This window comes from Echinops telfairi, unplaced genomic scaffold (genome assembly GCF_000313985.2).
Source record: "Echinops telfairi isolate 266 unplaced genomic scaffold, ASM31398v2 ScPeMD7_31;HRSCAF=116, whole genome shotgun sequence".
Lineage (NCBI taxonomy): Eukaryota > Metazoa > Chordata > Mammalia > Afrosoricida > Tenrecidae > Echinops > Echinops telfairi.
In genome coordinates, this window is record NW_022103928.1 from 27,569,014 (window position 1) to 27,594,020 (window position 25,007).

At 43.7% G+C, this 25,007-nt stretch overlaps 1 non-coding gene and 1 pseudogene across 1 annotated transcript; both read left to right on the plus strand.

The window, feature by feature from the left end:
* LOC101641194 overlaps positions 1-3,091 on the plus strand; it is a 19,034-nt pseudogene extending 15,943 nt beyond the window's left edge.
* Positions 3,092-23,716: 20,625 nt separating this feature from the next.
* On the plus strand, positions 23,717-23,823 carry LOC115869649. Its single transcript, XR_004046305.1, has one exon. It is a non-coding gene; the product is annotated as a U6 spliceosomal RNA (small nuclear RNA).
* The last annotated feature ends 1,184 nt before the right edge of the window (positions 23,824-25,007 follow it).

Genomic DNA, 25,007 nt, shown 5'->3' on the forward strand with positions numbered 1-25,007 from the left:
CTTTTCTCTTTTTTTTGCTGTGAGTTTCGTTGTTGTTTTGTTTTGTTTTGTTGCTCTATCTTGCTTCTGTTGTTTTGCTGTCTTGTTTTTGCACATATGATTATATCTGCAGGTCTATCTAGATAAGATAGGTGGGATAAACAATCTGAAGGAGAAAACAATGGGACCTATGGTTCCGGGGGGACATGAGAGAGGGGGAGGTGGGGGAAAGGAAGTGGTGTTAACAAACCTGAGGACAAGGGAACAACAAGTGATCTAAAATCGATGGTGAGGAGGATATAGGAGGCCTGGTAGGGCTTGATCAAGGGCAATGTAACCAAGAGGAATTACTGAAACCCAAATGAAGGTTGAGCATGATAGTGGGACAAGAGGAAAGTAAAAGGAAATAGACTAGAGGAAAGAATTAGGAGACAAAGGGCATTTATAGAGGTCTAAATGCAGGCATGTGCTTATGTAAATATATTTATATATGATGATGGGGAAATAGATCTATGTACATATATTTATTGGTTTAGTATAAGGTAGCAGATGGACATTGGGACTCTACTCAAGACCTCCCTCAACGCAAGAACACTTTGCTCTATTAACCTGGCATTCCGTGATGCTCACCTTCCCAACATGATCGCTGAAGACAAAGCAGGTGCATAGGCAAATGTGGTGAAGAAAGCTGATGGTGGACTGTAACTTTTACAGGAGTAGAAAGCTCTGCCTTCTTCTCAAGGAGCCATTGGTATTTTCAAATTGCTGACCTTGAAATTGGTAGCCCATCTCGGAACCACTACACCACCACCACCACCACGGCTCCTTAATGCGGTATAAAGAAAACAAATATACTCACACTTAGACCAACAGAAGTAGAGAAAAGATCGAAGTTGTCGGGGATTTTATCTTGCTTGGATTCACAATCAATGCTCATGGAAGCAACAGTCAAGAGATCAAAAGATGCATTACATTGGGCAAATCTGCTGCATGAGTTCTCTTTAATGCAGAAAGTGTTGAGAAGCAAGGATGTTACTTTGAGGATGAAAGTGCACCTGACCCAATTAAGCCATGATCATTTCATTCACCTCACATGCTTATGAAAGATGGATACTGAATAGAAAACTGGAGAAGAATCAATGCATTTGAATTATGGTGTTGGCAAAGAGTATCGACAGTGCCAAGGAAAGGACAAGCCAATCTGTCTCGGAAGAAGTACAACCAGAATGTTCCTTAGAGGCAAGGGTAGTAAGACTGTGTCTCATGTACTTTGGACATGGTGGCAGGAGAGACCAGCCCCTGGGGAAGGGCATCATGCTTAGTAAGTGGGCTCAATATAAGAACAATTGTGAGGATGGCACAGGGCCAGACGTCTGTTTCGTGCTGCTGTACACAGGGTCACTGTGAGTCACAACCCACTCAATGGCACCTAACAACAACATCATTGTGGGAAACAGAAAGATTTCTCCCAAGTCCTCTCCCCCAAGTATATGTTAGACTTAGGACACTGCTTGCAGCTAATGGTAAATGATTGTCAAGTTACCTTCCCAAGGCAGTCAGCTGCCAGACTACTGTCTGGGCCCACCGCAGGTAGGGCCCACTCCCTGCTGTTAAGGACAATGGACTACTGCTTCCTAAAGGCTTGCGACCATTAGCCTGGTTCCTGAAGGTGGGGTTTACACACTACTGATAATGGTCTCTATAGTGAGTCAGAGAACAGGTCAAATCGGCTCAGTGACATGCAAAGTTAGGCTGCCATCCTGAATCTAGGGTCTACCCATCTTGTCACATGTATACCCGCAATCCCTCCTCTTACTATTGCATGTATACCCCTCGATCACCCCCCTCCCATTACTATATTACCTATAGCACAACACTTTACACCTGTCATTAGGGGGCTTGCATGACCCCAGAAAATAGAAAAGCCTCAGTTAGCAATAAAGATCTCTCCTTCTCTCTTTCCACATGGACCACCAAGTGAGTCTGAGATGAACATGCTACTATGAAATGTGTCTGACTTCATTATTTCAATCTCTCTTCTATCTCTCATGCTCTCTATGACTTTACTATAATCTTTACTTATTATCACTGTACAATTGCGCCTACCAGACCCGTGATGATGTGTTTGGGAGGGTACCCTGACACAACATTGTAAGAGTGTCTATTAAATTCGGGTGGGAGTGGTGGGCCTCCTGGCAAGGCTTGTGAGGGGGCCTCTTCCTGATCTGGTTGGTTCTCACCCTTCTAGGTGCTTCTCCGGGTCTCGTCTCCACTCCCCTTCTCTGAGTGGTTCCTCAGCCATCCCCTTCTCTCTGCCTATCCACCACCACCACCACCCCAACCCCTGCATGCCACCATTCCCCTATGGAGAAGACAGACTTGGATTCTGAAGGCTGGGGCTGGCCCAGCAGGCGGAGGGCTAGGACAATATTATGGTTACTCGCATGAAGGCCAGCAGGCCAAGCTATCTAACAAGGGGTGCAACCTGCTCTCAGCAGCCTACAAGAATGTCCTCAGGGGTCACTGGTCTACCTGAAGGGTCATCTCAAGCACTGAGTCAAAAATGGTAACCTCAGACAAGAAGCTGAATCAAGACTACCGGGAGAAAGTAGAGTCTGAACTTCCATCCTTCTGCACCACAGTCCTGGAATTGCTGAATAAGTATTTTAGCCAATGCAACTAATCCAGAGAGTAAAGTCTTCTATCTGAAAAGGAAAGGAGATTATTTCCAGTGTCTTGCTGAAGTATCAAGTGGTGATGAACGAAAATGATTGAACGATGACACCCAACAAGCCTATCAGGAAGCATTTGATAGAAGCAAGAAAGAGATGCAACTCACACATCCATTCTGCCCAGAGCTGGCTCATTTCTGTATTTTACTAGGAGATCCTTAATAATCCAGGGCTTGCCTGTTCATTGACTAAAACAGCCTTTGATGAGGCCATTGGGGAGCTTGATAAACTAAATGAAGACAGCCAGCACCTTTATCATGCTTTTCCTTAGAGACAACCTAATATGATGGACACCAGACAGTGCAGGAGAAGAATGTGAAGCTGCAGAAGGGGCAGAGACGCCCCTCACAGTGGGGGGAGGTCATCCTTCTTCCCTTTGAGAAGCCTCTGTACATGTCTCCATTCCTTAGTCCACTTGGATTTACTGTAGCAAAGAAGCCCATGCATGGGGATGGAATCCACTGTCTTCAAATTGCAGCTTTGAGAAACCTCCATGCTTGATTTGTGTTTGTCTTAGCCTTCTTGGGGTGCAGTTACTGCTGTAGAAATATAAATGTAGTAGAGTGTAGACAGTGGCTTCATTTCACATAAACATCAGTAACTTTCTAACACTTACAGAGAGGACCAAAAAGTACCTGTTATGTATCTAAATCGGTTTACAGTAATCTGAGCCAGTTATCCAAGTGACTATGTTTTGTATTACTATGAAGTTGTAGTTCATTACAAGTAAAGAGTGTTCCACATAACTCCTTGATGTCTACATTCCTTCCCTTACTCCTGAGGGTTTCCTTTCATAAGCAGCGTCCTCATGTTCTTCATGTGTACCACTTTAGTTGGAATCCAGAAGCATTAGATTGACTGGAAAAGCATTTGACAATTTTGGCTTTGGGGGACACGCTGAAATGCTTCCTATAAAATACATCATGAAGGTCATGTACATCCGTTCCAAACATGTACATCTGTTCCAAAAGGGAGTCTCCTTGTTCACTCTGTTTAAGCTGACAACTTCCCTTCCCAATAAAAATCCACTAACAAAAGTAAATAAGCAAATTAGGGTAGATAAGCAAATTAGGGTAACTGTGGGACAGTTTTCTATTGAGGAACAGGTTTGGTCCTTTTCTACTTCCCCCAAGGGAAAAAGTGACCCCAGCTGATGTGAGGCCTCCCCAAAGAACTGTTTTTAAGATGTATATTAAGGAAATGATAAACAGATTAATTGCATTAACATTGCCTTGGAGACTAGATTAAATGATTACTGACTTGTCCTAAACTCTAACCAACTGGTGTGATCTGCCTTTTCCTTGCAACCTGTTCCTTTTGTTTTAGGATGTAAAAGAGACCCCGTTTCAAATACAATTTAAAGAGAACATTCATTGAGACTTCAAAGAGACAAAGAGAACACAAAGATGCAGACACACCATCCAGATGAGGAAGGCCACTAACATGAGGTTGAAATGACCTCCAAGGGTTTGTTGAGATGGGAGGGCAAAGAAAACAGTCACAAAAGCACAGATCAATTGGTGGTAGATCAATACATCACAATTACAAGTGGGACTACAGAAGCAGGAACTGGACCAGGATTGGGACACACACACACACATCATGAAAAAAGAACCTATACAAGATTGGTTCAGGGCCTTCTGACCAATGTAGTCAGGGCAAAACTGATAGGACATGACGCATGACTATGTGACCCCCCCCTGTGCTATCCTCAGTACAGAGTCCATGAAGGACACCCCTAGGCAAGCCCCTCAGATAGACTGCCCCGCCCTGGACTGGCTTGAAGTGGTGGCGACAATTCGCTTTCCTAGGCATTCTGCCCGTGGGCAAGAGTATCCACATCCTTGGTTAATGGTCAGGAAGATTCAGTGGAGGCTTAATTTATGTGGGGACTCAGAAAAATGGACTCGCTATCATCCATAGCCTTTTGCAAACCAGGGTGCTCAGAATTTAAGCCCTAATACCCTCTACACCTGGGGTGGGGAATATTTGGGCCATATAAGGTTGGTCTGGTCCTACCAAAGCAACAGAGATGGGACTCAAAATTCAATAAATCTAGGAGCTTTTTCAATAGTAACATAAATTTACATTACATGAATCACAATAATAATAATATAAAATTTGAGTGACAAGCAAGGAACATCCATTATGGGATAGACAGGACACATAAAAGTATTTGAAGGGACCGACACGTATGCTTCTCATTGGCTGCCCGAAGCCTGTCTACCTGTACTGCAGTGACAATCGGTACCCAACAGGCTGGGAGTGTATACATTTTGAAAGGGCTAGCACACTGTGGGGAAACTGCGTCCGACCCAATGGCGATGAGACCGAAAGGGTGAGGTGATTCCTCCAGACATTGATGATGAGCCCTTACAGGAGGCTGTTCCTGCTGGACTGATTAGGGAGATGTGGCAATCCCATTTCTAAAGCACTCTGCCCGAGGGCAAGACTGTTCACATTCCTGATTCATGGTCAGAAGGAATTCAATGGGGACTCTGCAAACGGATTTTGGGCTTTCACCGCTATCCACAGACATCTGTGGATCTCTCAAAGTCTTTCAGTTGTTTCAGAGTCTGATCAACCCTTTAGGGCAGGAGTAGAACTGACCCTGTGAGTCCCTGAGACAGTAACTCTTTATGGGAGTAAAAAGCCTTATCGTTCTCCTTCGGATCGAATGGCGGTTTAGAACGACTGACCTCCTGGACAGTAGTCCAATGAGTAACCCACTAAGCCACTAGAACTCCTAGTGCTCAAAATTTAAGCTCTAATGCAATCTTCACAAGCGTTGTGATGTTTGAATTCATTGTTGCTGCGACTGTGTCTCAGGGAGGGTCTTCCTTTTTCTCACTAACCCTCCACTCAAAGCACGATGTTCTTTTCCAGGGACTGGTCGCTCCTGATGACATGCCCAAAGACAAAACCCAGGACAGAAAACAGATGGCAGCAGAAAGGGTCCTCTGCTCCTGGGCCCAGCCCCAGCTTTCTTCCCACCTCCCCTCTCAGTGCTTCCCCAAAGCACTGCAAACCACTGAAAAGATCCCAGAATGCAGGGCACATTCCCTAATTTTCCAGGTGAAGTAAAGGAGGCCCAGAGGTGAAGTGGTCCCTCTGGTGACGAAACAGGAAATTCAGACGAAGAGCCCAGGGCCTTTTCTCTTCAGACTCCTTTGAAGCTTTTCTGCCAAATAAGAGCTTTGAATTCAGACTAGGAAGGGGGAGGAGGGATGAGCAGTTTAGCCTAATGCTTCCCCTTTCTGGGACTCTGTGCTCCCAGCTGTGCAAAAGGCTGGCTGGGTGGACTCTCCTCCCTGGAACCGGAGACATCGCTGGGCTCCTTCCCTGTCAGAGGACTCCCACCACCGGGCCTCACGTCTCAGGCGCCGGCGCTCAGACTCCATGCCCAGTCTCTGTGGATGGAGTCCTGAGGGCTGCCGGGAGGAAGCTGGCCAGCAGTCCGAGTGCCACAAAGAGGGACGGACATTCACTGGCCAGGCTGATGTGATGCGACCAGGCAACGCACGGTATTTTTAGCCCTCTCTGCTGACTCCTGCCCCTAGGCTGGAAGCAGTTTAGAGAAAAATAAAAATGGAATGACCTCTGCTTGGCCTGACAGCCCCTCCAAAGAGAAGGAAAGACTTTGAAAAAGGAAAAACTGGCTTTATTTGTTTATTATAATAATTATTATTTTTGCTTCTTTTCTCTCAGTGAGTAGGAATAAGGCTAGGGCTCAGGTGAGATTGGGGGTGGGGGGCAGCTCCCTCATTCCTGACAATCTCTCCCACCATCCTCACTATTTGAGACCCAGACATTCCTCCTATAGGTCCTTGCACACGCACATACCTGCTAGAGCACGCCCTTCGGGAGGGTTTTGGGAGCGCCCCAGTATAACACGCATGGCCAAACTGGCTGACCCACCCCTCCTCACTTCTGTTTGTTTATTCAACTTTGCTAGTTACTCTGGCAGCACATACTCAAGGTGACCCCATGTGTGTCCTATGTGACCTCTGTGCGTGAAAACTCCCACACAGTTTTCAATGGATGATTTTGGAAAGAGATCTGGAGAACCAACTCTCGATCCTTCTGTTAAACCACTGTTCCAGGGCTGCTGGTTCCTCCCAGGTCACTCTGAATGGACTCCACTCAGTTAGCCCCTCAGATGGGTGGCTGCTTACACTACCCAGGAACTTCTAACAAACACTAGCATTCTATCTACCTGGTTCTGAGTGGGTCCCTGTGTGGGGTAGTGGGTTACAAGTTAGGTTGATATGCCCTGGGCTGATATGTGTGAAGTTCACAATGCAAAACCACCAGCTACTCCATGGGGAAAAGATGAGGCTTACTCCTCCGGGGAAGAGTTACCGTCTCGGAAATTCGCAGGAGCAGTTCTCTCCTGTCCCCTAGGGTCGTCATGAATCAGCATTGACTCCATGGCAGTGAGTCTGGTTTTGTTGGGTGGTGCTATGTGTTAGGCTTTGGCCTGCTCATTTCAAGGTCAGTCATTCAATCTCATTATCTGCTCTGCAGGAGAAAGATGAGGTTATCCACTCCCATAAAATATGACCGTCTCAAAACCCTAAGAAGTCACTATGAGTGAGAATTCTCTAGATGGGGATGACAGTAGGTTTATGTGTCTGTTTTTCCTTGGTACTGCTTGCAACACTTTGCAATACTGAGTCACTAAACCCTCAACTTCCTTTTACAGCTGAACAAATGGAGGATAGGAGAAGTCAGTCAACTTTCCTGAGGTCATAAGCAGCAGGGTTGGGATTCTAGTCTGGATCGGGAGAACAAACTCTCATTCCTTCTGCTCGACCTCTTTTCCACAAAGTTGGGTAAAGTTCAAGGCTACCAGACACATGGCCTTCCCCCTTGAGGTAGTCCTAAGAGCTTCCTTCCAGGTCTCCATACGCCAGTGAAAGCCTGCTGTCCTAAGAGTAAGTGTTAGTATTAGTAGTTCCTTGTCTCTCTCACAGAAGTGGCCACGTATGGCTACCTTTTTCATTACATCACGCCAGTCTGCTAGCCTGGGATTCCCTGCCAGCTCTGCTCCAGCCTCCTCACACTGCCATGCCTTGATTTATCATCAGCATGCGATCTCTGTCCTCTTTTGAATCCAGCTGTTTTCTAGCAACTCCCTGAGGGTGTACTGCTGCATCCTATTTTGAATGATCTTCGGCACAATTTTACTTGCATGTGATGTCCATTGTATTATTAGATCATTTACTCATTCTGCTAGGTTGCCTTTCTTGGGAATGTGCACAAATACAAATCTCTTCCGGTCAGTTGGCCATGTAATGGTTTTCCTTTTTTTTTTCCTCATAAATGAGCAAGTGCTTTCCGAGCTTGTTGAAACATTTCGATTGGTATCCGATCCATTCCTGGAGCCTTGTTTTTCCCCGAGGAGCCCTTGTGACATAACAGGTTGTGGGCTGGGCTGCTAGCCACAAGGTCAGCAATTTAAAACTACCAGCTTCTCCTCAGGAGAGAGATGAAGCTTTCTACGCCCATAAAGATTTATAGTTTCGGAAACCCTCAGGGGCAGTTCTACTCTGTTCTATAGGATCACTGTGAGTTAGAATGGACACAATTGCAGTGTTTGGTTTGGATTTGGGGTTTGGGCTTTACCTAATGTCTTCAGTGTAGGCTAGACTTCTTTCTTTAGTCTCATTGATTCTTGATCATATGCTACCTTTGAAATGGTTGGATTTCAACAAATTCTTTTAGATACAGTGACTCGGTGTATTCTTCTCCTTGTCTTTTGATGCTTCCTGTATCATTCAATGTTTTGCTATTAGGATCCTTCAATGGGTATATTCTTCATTTAAAAAGTCCTTTATTGTGAAGATAATTCTTTTGTCTGATAACAAACAGCCACATTGTCAGTGTTTCTTCTGGACTTCCTATGTTTTGTCTTGGTGGTTGTCCTTATAGTAATGGTTTCATACAGTATTTGACCTTTTGTGATTGAATAACTTCACTCAGCGTAATGCTCTCCTGGCCCATCCATGTCGTGCAGTGCTTCATAGTTTCTTCAATGTTTTTTAGTGATGCATCGTACTTCCATGAACATGGGAGTGTGGGAGTCACCTAATCTGGTGTCAATTTAAGGATGAAGAGTATAGGGGTGGAGTCTAGGCTGTCAATCTGGAGATAGCCAATGAGACTTCTGTGTGGGCATGGCCTTCTGAGAATTCCGGGAAATCTGGTACTTCCTTCTTAGAGGCAGGAGACACTATCTCTCTCAGTTCACTCCCTTGGAGACTCTCTACTGACAAGGCCACACCTTGGGACACAGAGCAGCTGACAAGCCACATGGATGCAACCAGACCTCTGAAGCCGGAGAAGCCACGGAGAGACCCCTGCCAGCACTGAGATGCTTACAATGCCACTAGATCCAAAGACTTTCTACCCACTGGCCTGTGATCATCCTGCATTCCGCATCATTGCATGTGTTTCGTGATTCTGAAGAGGACTTTATGGATTGGTATCAGACATATGGGCTAGTATCGGATTTATGGACGTGGACTGGACTGGGTTGGGATATTTTCTCATTGTTCAATTCCTCTTGTATACAAAACTCTTTCTGACACATATGTGTGTGTCCATGGATTTGTTTCTCTAGTCTACCAAGACTAACGCAGGAGTGCACGTCTGTCTGTGTTATGTCTCTTACTTCTTTAGGGTATATACCCAGCAGGTATATGAGAGTCCCAGTCCCAATCATGTTAGGTTCATTCCACAGAGCTTTTCACAATGGCTGTACATGTCTGTAGGCCCACCAGCAGTTCATGAGAGTTCCCATCTCTCTGTACCCTCACCAGAATTGGTTTTCTGTATTTGTTTTTCAATTGGGCTGATATTTTCCATGTAAGGGGCTATCACTCACTGTATTGATTTGCATCTGCTGAATGTCTAGTGATTTTGAGCATTTTTTTTCATGAGTATATTAGCTATTTGAACATAATTTTACATGAACTGTCTGTTCATGTCTTTTGCTTACTTTTTAATTGAATTATTTGTTTTTTCTCATAGAGGTTTTGCAGTATTCTATAGATTTTAGAGTAGTCTCTTCTCCATTGTGACATTGCTAAAATTTTTCCCCAGTCCATGAGCTCTCTTTTTACTCTTTTGATGAAGTCTTTTGATGCACCTAAATGTCTTATTCTTAGTAGGTCCCAGTCATCTCCTTTGTCTTCTGTGTGTGTGTTTCCTTATGTTTGATAGGAGGTCTATGCCCTGCAGTAGGGCGCTTAAGTTTGTCCCCATTTTCTCATGGACTACCTTTATAGCTTTAGGATTTACATTTAGATCTTTGCCCCATCTTGAGTTCATTTGTGTGCATGGGGTGAGGTGTGAGTCCTGTTTCATTCTTCTGCAGATGTAGATCCAATTTTGCCAACATCATTTGCTGAAGTGACTGTCTCTTTCCCGTTTAAGGTTTTTGGCTCTGTGTTGAAGATCAGTTGCCTGTAGGTGGATGGATTTATTTAGAGGTTTTCTATTCTATTGGTATATGCATCTATCATTGTACCAGTACCAGGCTGTTTTGATTACTGTGAATGTGTAAGAGGTTTTGAGGCCACATAGAGAGGAGTTCTTTGTTTATCCTAGGTTGCTTACCTTTCCATATGAAGTTAGTAATTAGTTTTTCCATTTCTTTAAAGAACAAAGTTGGAATTTAGATTGGAAATGTATTGGATTTATAGATTGCTTTGGGTAGTTTTGACATTTTCACAATATTAAGTCTTCCCATCCATGAAAATGGATACTAATATGCACATAAAAACAAGACAGAGCTAAACAACGTGACAAAAGAAAACAAAATAATGACAACAACAACAAAAAAACCAACGACAGAAAAAGAAGAAAAGCCTGTAAATAGTTCAAGGTCTGTTTGTTGACCTTTAAAAGTGTTTTCCAGTCGGGTCTGATGGAGTGCCACGCCCTGGCCCCAAAGTCTATTTTTGGTACTCCCTTGGGACTTCCTTTCTCTGATCCCCTTGCTGTTCTGTTGCACACCCTTAGTGTTTTGCCTCGGTGTGGTGGGGTCAGATTGGGTGTAATTCCCACACTGTGTCTCCAGTGTTGTCCCATGTAGGGCTATGGGTCAGTAAGGGATGTTGTGTCTCATAGTGGGACCAGCCATATATTCCTCTCTATGCATTGCTGCTCTGAGTGGGGATATCCGTCCTCAGGGCTTGATGGGCCAGGATGTGCTCCACTCTCTCTTCCTCCCCCTTCATTTGCTCCTGCTTCTATCTGGGTATGGTAGGTCAGTTCCTGTCCCCCACCAGAAGGTCTAGTGTTGTTCTTTGTGGCACACACTTCCAGGGTGGGGGTCAGACTGGTTGGGGCCAGGCCTGCAGTGCATGAAAATTTATTTAGAGATTAAAGAAATGTTCTTTCCTTTGTGTAGGTCTATTTTGGTTTCTTGTAACAGTATTCTATAATTTTATTTGTGCAGGTCTTTTGTTTCTTTGATTAGGTTTATTCCTGAATATTTCATCTTCTTGTGGCTATTGTAAATGGTAATGTTTTCTTGAAGTCTTTTTCAGAACTCTCTTCATTAGTATGTGTATTAGACAGGGTTCTCTAGAGAAGTAAAACCAGCACACTTATGAGTATGCATGGCTAGATAAGTTTATATAGTGAAAACAAATTATAGCAGCAAAGCAGTATATACAGCAGCACAGAGAGCTCAGTCCGACTCACTTTTGTGCGTCACTTAATATATTGATAATCTTTCCAATTCAAATGGCCAGTAGGCCCGAAGGCCCAAGAAGTAGAAAGTAGGAAGGCAAGGTGGTGACCTGTAGTGGAGGCCAGAAGCACAGCGTGGGTGACCAAGTCACAGTGAGGCAACGCAAGGTGGCCGACTAGTGGCACAGCATGTCGAGGCAAAGTGAAATGAGTGGAGCCAGCCCACAGGCAGCACGGTATGGCGCTGACGTATGTAATTCCTGAACATGCATTACTAATGGTTACCTGTACAAAAGCCCCCAAACAATAAAGACGCTCTCTCCTCCGGTCCCCAGTCTCCCTCTCCCCCTGTCCTCCTTTCCCTCTCCCTTTTCCATGCCATTCCCACCTTCCATATCGCCACATGCTAGGGGCTGGCTCCCCTGACATGACGCGGTGGAGGGGCATGGGGATAAGGAACAACACAGTGACCCACAGGTGGCACGACACTCATGATTAAGCATGGCAGCTGGTTCCGGCAGCACAGCAATCGACCAACATGGCAGGAGAGACAGAGAAGCCTGTCTCTGCAGAGTCCTTATGTATCTAGGCCACACCTCTAAGGGGCATCACCTGATTGACAGGCTGAAATCCACCCATGTCTTCTTATAGGGATCATGTTGACACGCAAAAAAATCTAACTATCAAACTAGGCAACAATCTGATTGATTTATGCTTGTTAATCTTGTCTCCTGCCATGTTGCCAAATCTCTCTGTGTCTGGGTTTTTCTATATGTCAAATCATATCATCAGCAAATAGTGAGAGTTTCACTTCTTTTTTTGTACAATGATTTTGTCCTTTTGGGTGGAGTGCTCTGTATCTGTCTAGGAGGTCGAGTTGGTTGACTGTGTTGTTTAGTACCTCCATGTCTTTATTTTCTTTCCTGGTGATCTGTCTTTCCTTGACAGTGGTGTGTTGAACTCTCCTGTTATTATTACTGAGCTTACTATTTCTCTCTTTAACTCTATGACAGTTTGATTAACATAGTTCAAGGAATTTTCACTGGGAACATACATGTTTAAAATGGTTATATGTTTTCTTATTCTATTATTCCTTTATCCATTGTAGTGTCCTTTTCTGTCTCTTATAAAGTTTATCAGAGATTAATATTGCTTTTTTTGTTGCTGCTGTGATTAGTTTTTAATTTTTCCTCTATCCTTTGATTTCAGTCTATTTTTTGTCCTGAGTTTAAGGTGTGTCTCCTGTAGGCAGTAGATTGATGGGTCTTATTTTCTAATCTAGATTGCTACTCTCTGTCTCTTGACAGGTGCATTTAATCCATTGACATTCAGTGTCATTGTTGGTATGTGTGGGTGTGTTGCTGTCATTTTGCTGTGTGTGTTTTGTTTTTGTGGTTTTATTAGTTTCTTTGTTCTTCCACTATTTCTGTGTTGTTTTGAGTATTGGTTTCATTGTATTGATTTCTGGATGTTGGTGACTTACTTTCTGTTGCTATCAGGTTGCTGCTAGCAGGTTGCTGCTGTTGATTTCGTGTGCAAAATATCCCCATTCATAGTTTTTGTAATGCTGGCTTTGTTTTCACAAATTCCTTTCATTTTCCCTTTTCCTGAAATACCCTTACTTCTCCCTCATATTTGAAAGAGATTTTTGCTGGATGTAGGACTCTTGGCTGGTAGTTTTTCTTTCAGGATTTTATATATGTCTTCTTGCCTGATAGGAAGTCCAAGGTTATCCTTATTGGTTTTCTTTTATAGGTAGCTGTTTTGTTTGTTTGTTTGTGCCCCTAGATTCTCTCCTTTTCCTTGATATTGGAGATTTGAGTAGGATGATGTTTTCTTTTGGGGCCTATCCTGTTTGGGTTCTCAGCTTCTTGAATAGTTATTTTCTCCTTCTTGGCCTTGGGAAAGCTCTCTTCCATGATTTCTTGTATTATTTTCATGTAGATTTTTTGTTTGTTTCTTCTTGTTCTGGGATCTCAATGAGACATACGGTGTTCTTGATGATGATATCGCACATCATTCTTAGGCTTTCTTCAGATTCCTTTGATTTGTTGTTGCTGTTGCTTCTCTTGTTGGCTGCATTCAAAGGAATTGTTTTTGAGCTTACTTATTCAGTTTTTCTTTTCTTCAATTCTATTATCTCTTTCTCTCTCTTACTATGTTTTCTATTTCTGTTATTAATTATCTTCTGGAATTTTATTTGGAGTAGAGTTTCTAGTTTTTCCACTCTTTCCTCCATTTGTTGTAGGTATCTAGACATCATTCTCCCGAATTCTATTTCTGATAATCCCAGGGCCTCTTTTTTGACCAATCCTTTGGGTCTGTGTGTTGTTCAGTTGTTTGTGGCTGTATTTCTTGATTTGTGTGTGTGTGTGTGTGTGTGTGTGTGTACTGTATTTGACTACTCTTTGTGTGGCATTGTGGTACAGCTATCAGTTTGCAGTGGGCTTCTGGGTTGTGTGGGGACAGTGCTGGTTGCTCGGATGACTGGGACATTTCTTGCTGGGGGTTAGGGAATATCTGAGGCCTCCCTTGTTGAGTTACTGGGATAACCAGAGTCTTCCTTGCTGGCTCTCAGGGATGGCTAGGGCCTTTCTTGCTAAGTTGCTGAGGTATCTGGGACCTACCTTGCCTGGGGGCAGGGATGGCCAGTACATTCCTTATCAGGTCTCTGGGGTGGCCTGGGCCTACTTTGTAGGGTCCTGGGAACAGCTGAGACATTCCTTGCCAGGGGGCCAGGGGTGTCTAGGGCCTTTCTTGTCAGGTTGCTGGGATTATTAATGCATCTTGGCTGCATATGGGATTGCAGCCAATAGGCTCCATTGACTCCATTTAGGATTGAAGAAATTCATAGAATTCACTTTTTTTCACCACTAGCTTTAGTGGCTGTTGCATAAATTTGAATACTAATTGTATTAGATGGATTTCCTTATATGTGTACAGATATTATCCTGTTACATACAGCATTTTACTTCAAGATAGACCTAGAAATATTCTTTTTGATGACGACCATAATGCCATTCCTCTTGAATTAGTCTTACCAGGCATAGTAAACCATATGATTTTCTGATTCAAAATGGCCAATACCAGTGTATTTTAACTCACTAATACCTTGGATAGTGCTCTTGATGTGTTCCATTTCATTTTGGCAACTCCAAATTTCCCTAGATTCATACTTCGTATATTCTATGTTCTGATTATTAATGGATGTTTTCACCTGTTTTTTCTCATTTGAGGTCAGTCTCCATCAGTAACGAAAGTCCCAAAAGCTCTCATCCATCCACATCATTATGGTCAGCTCTCCTCGTCATATTTTAAGAGCCTTTCAACCTGATCTGCTCCTCTTTCAGCTAAACCTGACAGGCTCCCACTGTTAGTCATAGGGTTGTAGGCTCTCATCCCTCAGGCAGCCTGTTCCTTCTTCATAGTCTACTCTGGAAGCTACGCTGAAGCATGTTTACTTTGGGTGACTGCTTGTATTTGAAATACCACTGAAATAACTTCTGGCATTATATCAACATACCATGCTACCCTAGGACAACAAACTGATAGGCAAGCAGTAGATTCATGGGGTGTAATCCCAAACATGTATCTTATTTTCACGACATTTTAAAAGGCATTTTATGGAGGAATCCCTAGTCTCATCATACATAGGCACTTGGACACGCCTATGGCTTTTCTGATCATTATAAGGTGTGAAGAAATGGTGTCCTTACCAGAGTGGGCTAACTGTTGGGCTGCTAACCAAAAATATTCACTGTTCAAACTCACCAGCCACTCCTAGGGAGAAAGATAAGGGCGTTTACTTCTATGAAGATGTAAAGCCTTAAAAACCCCATGCCACAGGGCCTATGGAGTCCTTTACTCTCCGCCCTATAGGATCACTCTGAGTCAGAATAGACTTGAGACAAGTGTTTATTTGTTTAATTTTATGTGCACTTTTAATTTTGTTCTTTGGAAAAACAACTTGGGATCTCCCTGCCCCTCCTCCCACCTGTGAGCCCCAGCAAGGAGTTACCCTTGTCCTGGGTATTTGGAGAAGCAATCTGGAGAGTGGCAACATTGGTGGTTGAAGGGGTTTTCCAGGTTGCTTTATTCCCACCACCCCCAGAGAGTTTTTATTTTTTCCTAGGGGGTTCCCAAGTTGCTTGACATTGCTTGGGGAAGCTGTAAACCATTTGATGATTGACATTTTTGTCTAATAATTAGCAAGACTTGAGTTGATTGACATCTCATGGGTACTTAAGGATTGGTTAAATGCTGGTCTGATAAGAGAGACTCCTTTTATAACTGATAAAGAGTGACATGGGCAAATATCTCAAAACACAGGCAAATGAAGTGACAATCTCTACAGATGGGGCTTTTTGTTGTTGAACTGTTGTTAGAGACCCTCAAGTTGATTCCTACTCATAACCACCCTCTTATGACAACAAAATATGTTTGTATCTGTCACTGCAACCACAGCCACTGTGTCCATTCATCTTGTTGGCCATCTTACTCCTTTTTGCTGACCCTTTACTTTACCAAGCATGATAGCTTTGTCCAGGCATTGATCTCTCCTGATAACATGCCCAAGATAGGTGAGATATAACTTAACCATCTTTGTTTGTAAGGAGCCTTCTGGCCATACTTCTTGTAAGATAGATTTGTTGGTTCTTCTGCCAGTCCATTGTCATTGCAATATTCTTTGCCAACACTATAATTTAAATCCATCACTTCTGTGATCTTCTTTATTATCCAACTTTCACATGCATATGAGTTGATTGAAAATACTATGGCTTAGCTCAGGTTTATCTTAATCCTCCAGGTGACCTCCTTGCTTGTCAACCCTTTAGAGAGGTCTTGTGCAGTATATTTGCCTAACACCATGCGTGGTTTGATTTCTTGACTGTTGCATCCGTGAGCATTGACTATGGCTCCACCTGAAATGGAATGCTTGACAGCTCCAGTCTTTTCTCCATTCCTCGTGTGTTCTCTATTGGTCCAGTTGTGAGGATTTTGCTTTTCTTTACATTGAGTTGTGTTTTAGGGCATGAAAGAGACCTCAAATGTCAACTATAACGTAAAGAGAACATTCATTCTGTGGTGCAAGGGGTTTCTGTGGGCCAGAACCAACTCGATGGTACCGAGCAGCAGCACATTATGTGACAAAGAAGAGCTTACAAGATTGGTCTAGGGCCTCTTCCCAACACAGTTGGAGCATGCTTATTACTATGCCACCTCAGTATGGCAATCTCCATAAGGCACACCAGGCAAGCCCCTAAAGATGCCTTCTGGGAGATGTGGCCTTTTTATAAGTAGAAAACTGGGAACCTATCTATCTATCTATCATCTATATCTCTTCCCCTCTCCCCTCTCTCTCTCTGACCCTTCACCTTCCTCCCCACCGGGACTTCAAAGGGTCTCCGTGTCTGCCTCCAGGGGCAGCTACATGTGGGCTATCCAACCTGGAGCTCTGGGTGCCCTGCCATGCTTCTGTCTACCTTGAATCCATGTGACTCTGCACCCACCAGCCTGCGATCTCCCTGCTGCCCACTTCACCTTTCTGTGTCATCAGCCTGCGACTACCTGAGTTTTTTGTTTGTTTGTTTAGTAATCATTTTATTGGGGGCTCTTACAGCTCTTATAATAATCCATGCATCCATTGTATCAACTACATTTGTAAATATGTTACCATCATCATTTTCAAAACATTTTCTTTCTATTTGAGCCCTTGTTATCAGCCCCTCTTTTTTCCTTCCTTCCCCCACCCTCCCACACTCATGGGATAAATTATAATTATTATCATACATTATTTTAAATGATAAGTTATTGGTAAATTTTAAATTATTATTATTTTCATATCTTTTTTGTTTGTTTCTTTCTAAAATAATTTTATTGAGGACTCATACACCTCTTATCACAATCCATACATATGTCTGCTGTCTCACTTCACCCACAATTCTGTTGTTTGTCCCCTGTAGTAGCTCTAGGAAAAGCTTAAACAGCCTTGACAAGAGTGAAGCCATTTTGAGCTGACAGAAGCCATTATGAACTATAAATAAACTAGCTGATATTAGGGAGGCAGGCTGTGCTGACAATTGCAATGGACTGTACCGATGGAAATATATGTTCAGAAGGCTTGGAAGAACTAAAAGCAGTTATTGTTCCACTAAGAGCAGTTATTGTTCAACTAAGAAGGGCTAACCGCAATATCCTGCTTCTTTACTCTGCTTGCTTGCACACCTGCACATTGGAAAAGTATAAAAACCTTTGGAAAATTAGACAGACCACCGCTCAGTCTCTTCTCAAAGAGGGCTGATGGTCCCTGCACAGGTAATAAAACTTTTTCTTTTGAACTTGTCGGCAGTCTGGGTTGTTTTCTTCCTGGGTATGGATAGTAGGCTACAACACCCCCTCGGGGTGAGTGGAGAGGCTTATATGTTGATCATTGTGATCATTTCCCCGTTACCTGAGTCTTAAGAGGGACTTGTGGACTAGCATTAGACTTACGGACTTGAGTTCAATTGGGCTGGGATGCTTTCTTCATATAAAGTTACTTCTTATACATTTATGGGTGTCACTGATTTTGTTTCTCTAGACAGTCCAGCCTAATACATTATGGTACCGTGGGAGTAAGGTCTAGAAAAGCAAATCACGAAGATGGACAGTGGAGGCTTATCTGGCTTGTGCCTCACGGCAATCAGGTGGAGCTGGATTTTCTTTCTCTTTTGGATAACCAGAGGTCAGATATGGCTTTGCAGTTTACTCAGTTGGTTTCTGAAAGGGCATGGGAAGTGAAACTTTTTATTCTAAGAAGATGTTTTTGGTTATTCCTACCCAAAATGGAGCAAACCAGTGCAATGGATGTTTGGTTGAAGTTCAGTGGGGGGAAATGCCTCTTAGACTTTTCTGAGGCAAAAAGCCTTAATGCCTGGTAGCAATGGCTGACAAAAGGCTCAACTCTGCCGATTCTCCCCTTTGCTATTGGTCCAAGTGTGCACATAAGTGAGGTAGTCTAGATAAGATAGAATTTGAATGTCTCAAATGCAATTGTGTTTAGGGTCTGTCTGTACTAGGATTATATTAGTCTCTATTACCTACTGTTATTGATGTAATATGGGATAGAAATGAACATCGGAATTAATAATGAGAGTTTGTAAGCCCAGTGCCTCCAGCCTTTACAATTAGATTTGTTAAATGGGTATTAGGAATTGCCTCAAAGTACAGCTTAGAAAAGATAAGCCCGATCCAGGGCCTTGAATGCCCAGGACATCTGTGCTTGAAAAGACATACAACTTCAACTGTTGGGAGATGGAAGAAGGAAAAAACAAAACCTGACCGGCTTTCTGAGAAAGCAGTTTGCAATTAGGCTGGGTGTTATAAACCAATTCTGGTAGCATATGATCAAAGACCTGTTACTGAAGGATGAAGTACAAACTTCAGGAGTTGATGGAATACCAATTGAAATATTTCAAAAAACGGATGAAGCGCTAGGAATACTCACTAGTCTATGGCAAGAAATTTGGAAGTCAGTTAGCTGGTTGACTGACTGGAAGAGATCCATATCTGTGTTCATTCCAAAGAAAGGTGACCCAATAGAAGGCAGAAATTATCTAACAATAGCAGTAATACCAGTGCAAGTAAATTTTTGTTGAAGATCCTTCAAAAAAGGACACAGCAGTCCATTGACAGGAAGTTGCCAGAAATGAAATTAAAAGCAGGAAACATCAGCAAGTTGTTTACTTGTGTATTATTGATCATGCAATGTCTTCAACTGTGTGGATCATAAGAAACTATGGATAACATTGAGAAGAATAGGAACATTTCATTGAAATACAGCATGATTTAGATTCAGGAAAGACATGAGTCAGTGTAGACTATTTTCACCCTACATAGTCAAGCTGTATGCTGAGAAAATAATTCAAGAAAGCTGGACTATCTGAGGAAGAACATGACATCAGGATTAGAGAAAGGCTTATTAAGAGGCTGAGCTATGCAGATCACACAACTTTGCTTACTGAAAGTGACTATCTTAGAAGGAATTGAGGCATTTTCTGATGAAAATCAACAGCTCCAGCCTTCAATATGGATGACAACTCAATGTACAGAAAAGCAAAATCCTCACAATCGGGTCATTGGGCAACAGACTGAAATTGTCAAGGATTCATTTTACTTCAATCAACATCAATGTTCATGGAAGCAGCAGTCAAGAAATCAAACAGCACATTGCATTGGGCAAATACACTTACCAAAAAACCTCACTGCCATTGAGTCAATGTCGACTCACAGTGACCCTATAGGATAGGATAGAACTGCCCCTGAGAGTTTCTGAGACTCTAACAGGAGTAGAAAGCCCCATCTTTCTTCTGAGGGATGGCTGGTGGTTTTGAACTGTTGACTTTGTGCATTGCAACCCCACATGTGACCACTACTCCACCAGGGCTCCTGGGAAAATATAAGACCTCTTTAAAGTGTTGAGTAAGGTGTGCCTGACTCAAGCCGTGGTATTTTCAATCATCTCATATATGTGTGCAAGTTGGACATTGAGTAAGGAAAACCACAGAAGAACTGGATCGTTTAAATAACCATGTTAGCAAAGAATATTACAATTTCTATGGGCTGATAGAAGAATACACAAATCTGTCTTGGAAGAAGTTCAGCTCCTTAGATGGATCTCATATGCTCTAAGCCTCTAAGCAAGGATCTCATATACTCCAAACATGCTATCAGGAGACACCAGTCCTGGGAAAATAACATCATGCTTGGCAAAGTAGAGGGTCAGCAGAAAAGAAGAAGGCTGTTAACCAGACACACTGACGCGCGGTAATTGCTGCACCAGTAGACTCAGGCGCAGGAGTGATGATGGGGCGGTGCAGGTCTGGGCAGCGCTCTGTTCTACACGGGTTGCTAAGAGTCAGAGGTGTTTCAATGGCACCCGACAACGAAAGAACAAGCCAACTTTGCCTCCTCCAGGGACTCCTAAGTTAGTGGTTGTTTTGGCTGTTACCGCAGAGCTAGGGAGCAGCCCTTTGGGTGTGGGGGTTATGTGTTGGGCTGCTAAGCTCAAAGTCAGAGGTTCGAAACCACCAGCAATTCCATGGGAGAAAGTCAGGGCTTGGCAACAACAGGGGAAGTTCAACTATGGCGTAGGATCTGTCTGAGTCAGAATCAACTTGGTGGTGGATTTGGTTTTTGCAGAGGTTGGGAGAAAGGCAGGGAAATAGACTGAATGGAAACACCACAAAGCTTGCCGTTCCTACCGAGATTTCATTTTGCATGTTAACTAAATGCCTCTAGATGGTTTCAAACTTTGGGTTAATTTTCAGAGTACTAAAACAAAGTGTATTTTTGACAAATTTTTACTGTGTTCTTGTTTTAAGGAAGAGTGGATTTTCAGAGGGCTTCGCTATTCCAGAAGTGCCTCCTTGACAAAGACTTAGAAGGTTACATTTCGAAACCGGCCGCCTCCAGCTCCGAGCGAGGTTGCTGCGCCCGAAGTGCTCTCCTCCCGCAGAGGCGTTTGTGTCGCCAAGCTCCGCCCCCCCGGCGAGCAGACGTGACCAGCTCATAGCAACTCTGCCTCAGTTCCAGAAAAAGGGTTCCACTGCCCATGTTCCTCTAATGGAAGACCTGCCCTGTCATTCTCATGAAAGTAAGATACGGTTGAGCCCACTAATGTTGCTTCAAGTCAGCCTCTCACAGGTAGCAAAATGAATGATCGCTCCTCCCTTACTGGCGATTCAACATACACTGGGGCTTTAAAATGACTCTTAAAGGCAACTATTTCCAATGCTGTTTTAGTGTTCCCCATTGTGATAGAAAACTGCTTAATGTTCAATAAAAGGGAGGCCTTAGAAAAGAGTACATACTTCGATAAAAGCCATAATAACTGTACTCTCAAAAAAATATGCAGCCCTAAGAAAGGTGAGGTCTCTGGGTAACCAGATTTGTAATTTCTGACCCCGCAATATAAGCATTCTAAAAACTTTACATAACTCGTTCCATATGGGGGAGGCAGTTTGGACTCTAATTTCTTTGAACATAGCCCCCAGCTAGATGTGCCTGTGATAAGTTGGATAAGGAAGGGCGAGGAAGAGTGGCTGCCTTTGAATTATGGTGCTGCTGAAGAACACCCGAAGTACCAGGGACAGCCGAAAGAATGTCTTATGAGCTGGGTTGCTAACAGCAACGTCAGTCATTTGGATCCCCAGACACTCCACAGGAGAACGAGGAGGCTTTCTACGCCCACAAAGATTGCACACCCAAAAACTCAAAGGAGCAATTCTACTCTGTCCTGTAAGGTTGCTCTGAGCCAGGATTGACTTGATGTCAGTGAATTTTAAAAAAATAAATGTATAATTGTGTGAAATATATGTACAGTATGTGAGTGTATGTGGAAGTATGAGTGTGGAGGGCGTGTGAAGTTTGAGCATATGTATAGTGTATGAGTGTTTGTGCCAATGTGTTTGAATCCATGTGTATGAATCTCGCAGCATATGTGACTGAGTGTGAGCATATGACGGTGTGATTGTGCGTCAAGGCCTGAGTATATAGGTGTAGGAGCAGATTCATGATCGTGTGTGTGTGTGTGAAAGTATGTACAATTGCTTGTGGAGTTAAATGTATGAGTGTTCAGGTGTGTGGATGTGCAGGATTGTGCATGTGATTTTGACTGGGAGCGAACGTGTGAGTAGTGAGTGTGCGTGTGGGAACTATCTGCAGGCTGGAAGACAAGCGGGCGGGTGGCCCATTGCAGCGTGCAGAGGCAGCCTTGGCTCTCCCCTGGCCTGTGGAGGGCAGGTGCCTTCAAGCAGGGGGTATTAGGTGTGCACAGATGGAAGAGCTCCTGCCAGTGCTAGTGCCCGCACCTCTACTGGGTTCTGGGGGCCAATGAAGACAAGGCTCTTGGCCTCTTGCCCCTGCCCTTGCTCCCACACACTGGGGACAGGGCAGATCTCGCAGGCACTGGTTTCCTTCCCAGGCGTGGAGGAGGTCACCTGGACACATCCCCTGGCTATCTCTGTAATAACACAAGAAGAGCAAGGCTGCTTTGTGCCACTCTATTTTCCCTAGAGGCCTCGTGAAGAAGATCCTGAGGCAGGAAAGGCTGAACATGCCCCAGAGCTTGCTGAATTTTCTTGGTTTTGTTGCTGTGATTGAGAATAGACACAGCAAAGCACACGCCCATGCAACCGTTCTACACACAGAGCTCAGTGATGTTGCAGCCCCTCTCACCGGCATGTCCATTGTTATTGCCCATGACCGTAAACTCTCCGCCCCTCTGGTTCTTCTGAGCTTTCGAGCTGTTGTCCTCAATAGGGTCCCACACAGGTAGTCCTTAGAAGAGTCTCATGCTCACGGCCAGCGTTAATAATTCAGCTAAATGACTGGTTTTCAGAGGACTTCCGGTGGCATTTCTGATTTAAGATTTAAAGATGATCTCAGGTCAATAGTTTGGGGCATCATCAAGCCTTCATGGCTCCAGAAAGTTTGGAGAATGAGTCATGAGAACTGGGAATGCTGTTCTGCATGTTCCCACTTTTGGTGGGGATTCTTGTCTAGAACCTTGGATCAAGATGTTCTGCTAGGGTAGCTGGGGACCATCTATTCCTTTTGATCTTATGGCAAAGGGGCAGTTGTTCATAGAGGCCATTAACTGCAAGTTGCATCTCCTCATTCATTCCTGACGCCTTCTTCTCTTGGTCTGGGCGAAAAGAGACCAGTTGTTGTACCTTGGATGACTGCTTCCAAGCTTGTAATAGTCCATGCATTAGGAGGTACACAAGAAGCACTGGCCAGGGCAGTGGACCAATTAATGGGAATGTCCAATGGAACTCTGACCCTAAACCCTCTGGAGATTGCTTTTTAAATCCTGTTTGTGTTTGAGGACCAGTGAGCGTAGCTCCTATGTTTTAGAGCCAGATATTAGCTGGGCCGATGGCTGTGTATACATTACCACATAAATTTCTCCCGATAACCCATAGTGAACCCCATGAGAGTCAGGCTGAGATGCTTACAATGCCACTGGATCCACAAGACTTCCCACCCACTGCCCTGTGATCTTCCTAAATTTGGCATCATTGCATGTGTTTCATAATCCTGAAGAGGAATTTATAGATTGGTATCGGACATATGGGCTAATATCAGATTTACGGACTTGATCTGGACTGGGCTGGGATGTTTTCTCAATATTCAACTGCTCTTATATTTAAAGCTCTTTCTTATACACATATGAGTCTCTCTGGATTTGTTTCTCTAGTTTACCCAGACTAACAGACTTGAGCTCACAGCCAACCCTGTGTGTCTGAATAGAAAGAACTGTGCTTGCTTAGGCAGCACAGAGACAAAAGTTGGAATGATACAGAGAAGATTAGCATGGCTCCTGAGCAAGGATGACATGCAAATTTGTGAAGAGTTCCATAGCTTTTGAACAATTGGTCTTGCTACATATACTGTGTGTGTATATATGTGTGTATATATATAGTATTCCAGCAAACCTGTGACTGACATTCTCAGTGAACATGATTTTAAATTTTCCCTGACAATCAACTCCCATGTTTGTGTAAATAGCATCCAGCCACAAAAGGATTGACTCTGTACAAGTGAATAATTCAGGCACTGTGATATAGAGTTAGCTTTCATTGGCCCAGTACACTTCTCTCAACGGGGCTTTAAAAAATTAGTACCAGGGGCTAATCAAAGACAATATTAATGGAAGATCTTTATGCCCCAAGGGGACGATCAATAAGACTCTCTACCACAAATTAACAAGGAGGTCTTGAAAGGGAGCCAAAGGCAGACTTGTTTGAAAGTCAGGCAACATATGGGTTTTGGGCTCGCACTAAGTCCTAGCTCCAATTTAAGAACAATTACTTCTTTCATCATGGCCCTGTTCAACACTCACCCTCAGGAAGGGAACACAGAAAACATGGGCGCTATAGCAAAATCTGGTGAAGAAATTAAATGGTGCCAGCTATCAGATAAAATAGCATCTGGGGTCTTAAAGGCTTGTTTCCAAACAAGTAGCCATCTAAGTGAGATGTCAACTAAGTCCACATGGAAGAAGCACACCAGCATCAGTCACCAAAGGATTGTAAATCATATAATCCGAAGCTGAAGGAGGGATGGTATCAGAGACCAAACTGTGAGAATCTAGTTTGCAGAAGGCTATGCATGACAGTGGGAGCCCGAGATACAGATACGTCGGAAATCAACCTCCTGTGATTTCCCTCTATCCATAAGAGAGGGCTGGGAGGAAAGTGGTTACCGGAGTGCACTGGAGCGAAGACTACAGAAGATCAACATGAGAACTCTGACTTGCATGGTTAATATCTTGCCAGCTGATGCCCTGCCCCGCCCCCCGCCCCCCTCACCTTTGATGCACCTTAGGCCTGACCTGGTCTTCAACATTCTCTGCATTTTGTTGTCTTCGTCTGTTCAGATTGGGGCTTATCGCAGATGTGTTGTGTCCTTGGGGGTCGCCCTCTTGGATTTTTGTTATATGTTTTTCCAGCATATGAACCCCAGGACAGATGAATCTTTAGGGACAGCAAGTAGAATGAGGATTTCTGTGGGGTACAGTAGTGGTGGGATAGGGGTAGGGGGTAAAAG